General features: G+C 32.5%; 1 pseudogene; it reads left to right on the top strand.

Annotated features, from left to right (window-relative positions):
• LOC108305853 overlaps window positions 1-7,502 on the top strand; it is a 9,509-nt pseudogene extending 2,007 nt beyond the window's left edge.
• Window positions 7,503-10,859: the final 3,357 nt, after the last annotated feature.

Below are 10,859 nucleotides of genomic sequence, written 5' to 3'. Positions count from 1 at the left end.
AAAAAAAAAAAAAAAAAAAAAAAAAAAAAAAAAAAAAAAAAAAAAAAAAAAAAACCTGGTAAAAACAAGCAGATGGTGATGAAAGTAATTCCTAGTTTCCCTCATTTCTCATCAGCATAAAAGGCTCCCACCAGCACCATGACAGCTTACAAATGCTGTGGCAACGACCAGGAAGTTATTATCCCTTTCCTTAGCAATGACCCATAAATTATTGCCGTTTTCCTTGAAAGTGCTAAATAACCCACTCCTCAATTTGCATCTTAATTTGCATGTAATTGAAAGTGGGTGTAAGTGGGTGTAAATACAGTTGCCAACAGCCCATAAGTTTTGGACTCTGGGCCCACTGTCTATGAGTTAAACTGTTTCACAAGGAGCAGCACTGTTCAATAAAAGATTGCTATCTAACACCATCAGCTTGCCCTTGAATTCCTTCCTGGATGAAGTCAAAAGCTCTCTGAGGCTAAGTCAGAATTTTGGAACTCACCTATCCTGCATTAAAGCTATAGACCTTCTACTGCACTAAAACATCATGTATTCAATTACGGATTTAGAGAGCATGTTCTAGGTCTGAAGCTACTACGCTCAGTCAAAATTGATTAGATACAAAGTTTTTGTTAGATCTCTATTAAAAGTTTTAAATGTTTTCTTCCTGTTAGATATGGAGAACTTTCTGCCACTTAAGGATTAAACATAAGAGAAAAATTTTATCATATCTGCTCATTTTTAATCTCCATTGATTTACAGATATTTTATCCAAAGTTATTTATAAACTATAATCCTGAACCAACAAATCTCATCTTCGGAAATTAAATCATTGCCAATATCATCTGCATCATCATTTTATTGAAACCACCCTTTCAAGTTCCCTTTAAATTCTGTATAACCACACGTTCTTTCATTCTCAGGCTCCTCAAATTTTATATGAAATGTGGTTCTACCTCAGTGCTTTGGCTTAATAAGTTCCCTTTTTCTTTCTACACTATACAATACTATCCTCCTCTATTCCTATCTAAACCCTTCTCCAACTGGAAAGTAACTAATTGCACTTTCTTTAAGTCATATCCTTGGTAAAGCTTTTCTTGATCCACCCCTACTGCCCTCACCATTGGGCAATATTGATAGTCTCTTAGTTGTTACTCACATAACTAATTTTTACTAATTATGTGAATTAGTTATGTCTATTAGTTAGCTGAGTTAGCATGTTTAATTTATTGTATTTATTAGACTCTATAATAGATAAGTGACTGGAGGAACTGGAGATGGTTAGTTAATTGTTCTGAGCCTTAATTCACTCTTCTATTAAAGAGAAAATTAAGGTTAGTAGCTCCCAACTCAAGTTGCTGTGCTAATCAAAATGCTCATAGTAATAGTCACGTAATAATGACTCCATAAATGCTTTTCCTTATTTCTCATGTGATTGTGTTGCTTTTGGTCATTACTACCAGTAGTAATATAGTAGTAGTAGTAGCAGTGTGGTAATGTAGCGGTAGTAGTAATGAAGCAGGGGCAGCTGTGAGAAACAGACCTCTCTCGGACACCAAACTAGGAAGGAAGAGGTTTTATTATGGCCCGGGAGCAAGGCAACAATTTGTCTAACCACCAGGCTCACCTAACAAAGAGAAGCTCTGCCTTTATATTAGCTTACACTCTAGATATTACACATGAAAGAGCCTTAGGTTCACAGCCTTAGAAATTACAAGTCAAAGTGTCTTGGATTTACAGTTTTAGAAATCACATATGAAAGGTCTTGGGTTTACAGCTTTAGAAATCACATATGAAAGGGTTCTGGTTTCCGGATGGAGGAGTCGGGTGGGGGCTTGATCTTGTTTAAGTAAAAACAATGTCTTTCGGAGAGATTTTTCCACACCATGCCTGCTATTTACAGGAAGGTGATTTAGGAGGCGCCAGTTGGCCAGCCTTTTCTTCTATTGAAATGCAGTGCAGAAGTCAAGGAAGAGGTGATCTTAGATGCCTGGGTCTCCTTCCTCACCAATAGTAGTTATAATAGTAGTTTTATGTTCTTGAGGGCAGGGACAGAGTTCTAGTCAGTTTTTTAAAACCCAGTACCTGATCCAATTCCGATAACATACAGAACTAAAATAGTAATTTTCTTTAAAAATGAGCTACTGAATTCATGATTAAACTTGAAAGGCATGATGGGTGACTTTCTCAAGGTGATTTCCTACCCTCCAAGTTTTACAGTTATGCTAGGAAGCTGACTTGTGCTGACAAATGACTAAAACACAAAAATAATAGAAAAACTACAGAATAGTAACTACAAATTTCAGCATAAACACCAGTAGGAAGTGCCCCAAATTTTGCTTTGGAAATAAGGGAATAATTCAGAGAAGTGGTAAATGCTCTTTAATGCTGCAGAGTAAATATCTCCAGGAATGAGGTATAGGGATTTCCATCTTTTAAACCCAGCATAATTTATGCAACTAATACTTGGGAACCGTTAGTATAGAAGCAATGGGGAGCTATTTTCAGTTACTCATACCACAGTGTACATCTCCTTGCAAAAAACTTTACTGAGATAAATTGTAAACATTAATAGGTGATAAGGTAAAAACCCCAGAAGGCCCAGATGTGAGTATCTACAGCATGGGAAATAAATTAACACCCAGAAAATTACATTACTACCTTCTCTGTTTTGTGTGAAATTGGCTTTCTTAATGACAGATCATGTAATATTATTAGCATCAAATATTTATAAAGCATATTTTAAATTAATTTATGTTTACTATATGACAAAAACAAAAATAAATAAAAATGGGCTGGTCTATTGAAAAATAGTGTATGAAACACAAGACTGTGAAATCCCCAATGAAAATACAGATCATAAGAAAGTTTATAAAGTAGTAATTTATCAGTTGTTTGCAAGCTAGTAAGGTAAAGTTGAAATAGGGATGGGAAGTGTCCACAAGTTTCAGAGGCTCTCCTGTTAAGAGATTTAGAACAGGATTAGTGTCACAAGCATCATATCATGGGGAGGCTCATAATTAACTGAAAACAAACATGAGATTAAGCTATATAAGATATGTAATTTTCTAGAAAACTTGTACTTGTGAGTTGGTATCTTTTCTTGTTAGAAAATAGAACATAGTTCTTAATGAGGATGTTTGCTCAAATTACATGTAAAACAGTCTTAGGTTTGAGTAAGCTTGATAAAGTATAGAAAACTGAAGAGGAAATACTCTTTGACCTTTCATTCCACCTTAATACAGGGACACCCGGAAGACAAGAACATTTAAAATAGCAAATACAAAATAGAAGACCTTTTGAGAGCCAAAACAGCCAGAGATTTTCCAATAGCAGACCAGTCAGAACCTTGTGAACAGCTATCTAAAAACCAAGGCTTTAAACAGAAAAAAAAAAGCTTGGGAAAACTCTGAGTTAATCTTGAAAAAACGAAAAAAGGAAATATATTAAAATTTTGAAAAATTTTAAATTGTCAGAACACATCCATTTTTCTATAAGTAATCAAATTTTCTTAACTTTTTGTTGAAATATAATATATAGTCAGATATAGAAATCATATTAAACAGCTTGAGGAATTTTCACAAGAAATGAAAAAAACTAGATAGAGAACTCACTAGATGATGAAATCTAGCATTACCAGAATTCTACAAGTTTACCTTGTACTCCTTTTAAATACCACTCAACAAGGATAATTTTTATTTTTCTTGCATCCAGAAACAAAAACGTGTCGTGAATCCTATAGAACAAACCCTTTTTGTTCTAATTTCTTTCATGCGATAATATACTTGTAACATTCAAACATTTCATTTCATACAGTTTTAGTTAATTCCTTTTCATTGCTATATAGAATTCCACCATCATATAAAACACCATAATTTATGTGTCCAATCAGCTATTCAGAATCATTGAGTGTTTTCTAGTTTTAGAGTATTAACCTTGGTGTCACCATGACCATTCTGATATGTGTTTGTTGATGAAATGTCTGTTGATGAACATTATTTATATGGTAAATATGCACATAGAATATATTCTGATATATACCTAGGAATAGAATTGTAGGAATATAGAGTAAGCATACATTCAACTTTGGTGGATACCACCAAATAGTTTTACAAAGTGGTTGAACTATCCATGAAACAGTGGAGAGTTCCAGTAGCTCAATATCCTTGCCTACATTTGGTATTTTCCATAATTTTTAAAATTTTGTTTAAAAATTTTAGTGGTTGTTTTCATGCAATTAATTTGCACTTTATTTATGACTGATATAATTTAGAACTTTTTTTTTTTAATTTAGATCATTCTTTATGCTTGTTGTTCATTTGGATATGCTGTGCTATATTTAAAAACAAAGTCTGTTTTTGCTATTGAGTGAAGCTGTTCAGGTATCCTGAATATAACTCCTTTGTTAGATGAAGGTATTGGAACACCTTCTCTCATTCTGTGGACTACATTATACTTTTATTGGTGTCATGTGATGAACAGAAGTCCTTAATCTTAATACTGTTCAGTACACCAATTTTTCATTTATATCATGTCCAAAAGTTTCTTTGTAATCAATCACTCCCCCATTCACCACCTCTGACAACCACTTCCTGGGGTTTGTAACTATGATTCCAATTTCTGTCACTATCGTTTTGCCTTTCCAGAATGTCATGTAAACAGGTTCATAAAACTTTTAGCTGTCTGTGTTTTGATTCTTTTGTTTCTCTTTTTCTACTTTTTCTGCATGCAACTTTGAAATTCAGTAAGCTATTCATTTTATTTTCAATTTTTTAATTCTAATAGAAAATTACTGATTTTGATTTCAACTTTTTTGTATATTTTTATTGCTACATTATCCACTTATAAAACTTCGCATATAATGAAGATATGCATTCTTGGAGGGAAAATATGGGTATCCTTGCTTATTGAAGTGATATACACTGTTTTTAAAATAACACATCATAGCAATATTGAAAGCTATATGTCTGGTCAACCAAAATTGACTCTGACCAAAGGGGATAGGCATCAGTCAAAACATCATGATAGTACAAATGATGTGATTACTGGTTTTGCCTTTGCATATTTGTACCCATTTATGTCTTATTAGTTTCTAACATATTTACCAATATTTTTATTCTCAAAACCAGGGAAAATCTTGAATCAAATCAAAAAATATCTTTAGTAGAAGATATTTGCTTCAGATTATTCTATAAAGAAGGGCCTAGAGGAGGGCCTCCTAATAATTCTATAATCAGTTAGGTGTCACTCATCCCATGTCTGAAGAAAACTCCTCAAAAAAGGAAGGAGGAATGCTCACATGACAGATACATCAACATACTGTAGAGCTTCATGATTTTCAAATTCCATATTTGCAGATTTGCCTACAGACTAAAATTTTTTGTGACCCCAAAATCAACACTTGAGGCTGCTTTAGTAATTCACATAATGTGAAGTAGAAAAAGAAATTGTGTTGTCAGACAGGCATGTTCCCAGATAAGGTGAAACGGGGCAATGCTCCGCTTTCTTGTTTTAGCTCTCATACTTCAAACAAGTGTCCTTTACACAGTCTATTTAACGTTACATTTTTTTTTTCCATTCCTGTGTTCTTTGTTGGTGATCTTCCTATTAAAATGATCCCCAAACTAAAGTGCTGTTTAGTATCCTTAAGCATAAGAAAGACACATCTCCAACCATCTGATCTTTGACAAACCTGAAAAAAACAAGCAGTGGGGAAAGGATTCCCCATTTAATAAATGGTGTTGGGAAAACTGGCTAGCCATAGGCAGAAACCTGAAACTGGATTCATCCCTTACACCTTTTACAAAAACTAACTCCAGATGGATTAAAGATTTAAATATAAGACCTAATACTATAAAAACCCTAGCAGAAAACCTAGGCAATATCATTCAAGACATAGACATGGGCATGGGCAAGGACTTCATGACAAAAACACCAAAAGCTCTGGAAAAAAAAAGCCAAAATAGACAAATGGGACTAATTGAACTTAAGAGTTTCTGCACAGCAAAAGAAACTATCATTACAGTGAACTGGCAACCAACAGAATGGGAAAAAAATTTGTGTAATCTACCCATCTGACAGAGGGCTAATATCCAGAATCTACAAAGAACTTAAACACATTTACAAGACAAAATCAAACAACCCCATCAAAAAGTGGGCAAAGTACATGAACAGACACTTCTCAAAATAAGACATTTATACAGCCAACAAAAATATGAAGAAAAGCACATGTACTCCAGAACTTAAAGTATAATAAAAAATAAATAAAATAAAATAAAGTATTTAGAATATTATTGAGGATGTACTTTCAGGAGATAAAAACATCAGTTAAACTTAGAGCTTCATAAGTTATGCACACATGTTGAAGTTTATAGCATAACTACTAAAGGAAAAGAAACAGTGAAAACATTGCAAAATTTAACAGGAGAAGTTGGATTTTTAAAAACAATTGATCCAAAATAAGCCAAAATTGAACAAAAAACATAGAAAGAGTTAATAAATGGTAAGCACCAACAGGGTGATAGAAATACCATATTACTAAACACAATAAGTAAAAAGAGACTAAATTCTCCAGTTAAAGAGAAGAAATTGAAAAAGCATGTACTAAAACAAAATCCAGCTATATATTGTCTAGAAGAGATATATACCAAAAAAAAAAAAAGTTCATCATCACTGGTTATTAGAGAAATGCAAATCAAAACCACATTGAGATATCATCTAATGCCGGTTAGAATGGCGATCATTAAAAAATCAGGAGACAACAGATACTAGAGAGGATGTGGGGAAATAGGAACAATTTTACACTGTTGGTGGGAGTGTAAATTACTTTAACCATTGTGGAAGACAGTGTGACAATTTCTCAAGGATCTAGAAATACAAATATCGTTTGACCCATCCATCTCATTACTGGGTATTTACCCAAAGGATTGTAAATTATGCTACTATAAAGACAGTTAAGATTTGGTTCAGGAACCAGTGATTCAAATGGAAAAAGCAGCAGTGGCAGCAGCAATAAGCAACACAACCAAACCAAATTCTTCTATTCAAGAAGAATATGCCCACCTCCCTGGGAACATCCAATCATTTCTTATGCTTTTTCTCCTGTGGTTTCAGATTTCTATAGCTCCTTTCCTCCTCATCCCTTAGACCCTTCCAATTGGGCATGGAACTCTACCTTCACTGAGAGTCCCACAAGTGATTTCCAAATGCAAGATACTCAGTGGGAGAAGCTGGTGGCCTGAGTTCCTGCTTTGTACTTTGATGATTATGACATATCCCAAGTCATAGAACTGTACAATCTTCCTGATGAGAATGAGATATCCAGCTCTTCTTTCCAGTCTGTATCAGCATCTCTCACTCACAAAGTACCAGGTAGGAGAACTGGGTTTCTCTCTCAGCACTTTGCTGGTTCAGCTGTAGGACTATCTCTCACACAAACCTGGCCCAGTATGACAAGCCAAGGCTTTGAAGCCTACAGTCTAACAGACAGCCTGGAATTGCAGAAAACCTCCAAATGGTAGAGTCTGAACTTCTCTGACCAGAGTACTAATAAATATGGACCATTTAGAAAAAAAAAAAAAGACATGTATATGTATGTTTATTGTGGCACTGTTCACAACAGCAAAGACTTGGAACCAACACAAATGCTCATCAATGATAGACTGGATAAAGGCACATATACACCGTGGAATATATGCAGCCATAAAAATGATGAGTTCATGTCCTTTGCAGGGACATGGATGAACTTGGAAACCATCATTCTCAGAAAACTGACACAAGAACAGAAAACTAAACACCGCATGCTCTCACTCATAAGTGGGTGTTGACCAATGAGAACACAATGACACAGGGATGGGAACATCATACACCTGGGCATGTTGGGGGGTGGGGACTATGGGAGGGATAGCAGGGTATGGGGGTATAGGAGAGGCATAGCATTAGGAGAAATACCTAATGTAGATGATCATGTGATGGATGCAGCAAACCACTATGGCACGTGGATACCTATGTAACAAACCTGCATGTTCTGCACATGTACCCCAGAACTTACTGTATAATAAAAAAAAGAAAGCTATAATAATCCTAATGAGGAAAGTACATGTGTTAGATAAACTACATTCAGGCATGAGTTTTAGTGCTACTGATCATGTTCAATGTTAATTAATCAATGGTATATATTTAAAATACATATTTAAATAAAAACACACCAAAAAGCAAAGTTACATATTGATCAGTTGATGCCAGCATTGTGGCAAATGTTCACAGGAGCTTAATCCTATATTTATTTCTCCTAGAGGCAATGATTCAGTATTTGCTAATTTAGTGTTCACAATGACTTTCTAGAATGCAACTACTGTGAATAATGAGAATCAACTATATTTATAAATATAATTGATTTTTTAAAAACTTAACCAAATGTGTTACAACTTAAAAAACAAAATGAATATAATTTTCAGGGAGAAATTTTTTAACAACCGTTGAATAATATATTTAATTAATATTAATCATCAACATCACAATGTTAATATACTAATCTAATGAGACCTTTGTGTATAGATGAAAAATTTTAAATTTCAGAGTAAGTTGAATGTCACTTTTTTTGGTTACTAATTATCTTTTTGTGCAAGCACCACATTACCATCTGTTAACTCTTAGGCGATTGCAATGATAATAATATCTGCAATATAGATATTTTAAATTATTTATAACTGAAAAATGTATGGTAAGCAAGTAAGTACTAAGCATAATTTCGATCTAAGTATGTTGTCATTTTTTAAAAGTGGGTGATTCATTGATTCATTCCATTAAATTTAAAATATATAACAATAATCTCAATAGTCAATGAAACTTCTGTTCCTATTCCATAAGCACATTTAGTAAACATGATCTAAGATCTTCCTTCATCTTAATGTGTCAAAACAAATATGTACTTTAACACTGACTGATTAACAGAAGTATTTACAAATGTCTTTTCATGCAGCTGTCACCATTGTCTTGCATTTTAAGTTTCCTCTTACCCCCGAAATAATTTTGACATCTTAAAAGTATGTTGGTTGGATGATTTACAAACATATTTGTGCCATTAAGACTGTTTTTAAGTTTTAAAATCTCTGAATTTTTCAAAATGCATTTGTAATTGGGGTGTAATTAGATTATGTAGCTTAAAATATTTTATTTTTTGATATCATCACAACATATGATATGGTAATCCTTTATTACTTGATATTTCTTAGTACACAGGTCAGAATGTTTGTTTAGAAGTAAAATGTGAACAACAAAAAGTATACTATCTCTAATTAGATTAATTTTGATTATTATGACTATCAAATATAATAATATCATTATTGTATTTATTATTCCAACCTATGAGATAATGGTACCTTTGAAATATTTAAATATTGTTAGAAAAAAACAGACTTCATTTTTGGATTGGATAATCAACAAGTCTATTCTAGAATAATACTCAATAGTATTTGTTTATTACATTTAGATCTTTTTCCTAATCATGCTTTTGTTACCTTAATTAAATGTTATATCAATTGTTCATAATTTCATGTTTTACTCTTATTTCCTCAATATGTCAGCCGCCCTTGATGACAAGGGTTTTGGTGTCTGGTAGTTGTGTATGGAAAAATCCACATCTGCTATTTATTTGCTGTGTTTCATTGAGCAAATTGCTTTATATATTAAAAAATAATAGCAAAAACCACTATTATCTTTGCACCAATGTAATAATTAAGTTTCTATTTCCTCATCTTACTTATCTTACCATATTTTGATTATTTATTCACTTGTCTTCCCTAGACTTTAAGCTTCATAGGGATAGAAAAAAATGGTTGGTTATTTTGCCCAGTCATGGATTAGCTCCACTTATGCCACAAGTTAACTGACATGCTCATTAGATGGAAATAAAATATAGTGAATGGAAACTGAAAGAGAACAAAAATCAGCTAAGATATTATCTTTTGTATGATAAATATGATACAATTTGTTACCTCAACAGAATTATTTTTAAAACATATTTTTTTCAAAAAGCCTTGGATTTGTTAATCTTTCTTAGAAGTAACTTTTATCTAAGTTTCAGTATGTTATTTAAGAAACTATAGGCATTTGGTAATTTATTATTTTTATTGTTATTAAATAGTAATCTAAATTATTAATCAAATAGTTCAGCTTTCATTTTTAAATTTTACATTTATTGCAAAATTATCAAAAGTAATTTCATAAGGGAAGCATTTTCACTATTTCTTCTATTGATGCTCAATTTAAACATATAATACAATTATTTTAATACTTTTATTCAGTGCAGGAAGTAACATGTAGTTTCATGTGGTATAAGATATACACCTTGGGTTCATTTTTATTGTAATGTGTTAATATATTTTGATGTCTAGACTATTTATTTGATTATCTTACTAGATTTTCCATGTTGGCGTTCTGATTTAAGTTTGCTAGAGAAAATTATAATTCAGGTTGTCATATACATTTTTATTTAATGTATACCTTGTGACATCAAGTGATAAATTGAACTATTGTCTAAAGCCATATATCAGAAATCATGATCATTTGGGTTTTTATAGTATTTTTAACAGGTCATTTTGGATAATGTTATGCTAATCTGGTTGTCTGACTTTTTATTTCTCTTAACTCTTGTTCATCATAAATTTCAGTAAATACAAAGAGAATTATTGACCTGCTCCTGATGCACATTGAAGCAATGTGCTTATCACTGAAATTACCTAAAGAGATTTTACACTTTTAGTCAGAACAGTAGATTTATCCACTGTTCAAGACTTCTCCAGGGAATGTCTTATACAGAAAAATAATTCAGATAATCTCTCCTATTCATTTTATAATTTTATTAAAATAATTAAAGA

The sequence above is a fragment of the Cebus imitator genome, unplaced genomic scaffold (assembly GCF_001604975.1).
Source record: "Cebus imitator isolate Cc_AM_T3 unplaced genomic scaffold, Cebus_imitator-1.0 Scaffold3, whole genome shotgun sequence".
In the NCBI taxonomy this organism is placed as follows: Eukaryota; Metazoa; Chordata; class Mammalia; order Primates; family Cebidae; genus Cebus; species Cebus imitator.
This window is presented reverse-complemented; position numbering and strand designations above follow the sequence as displayed.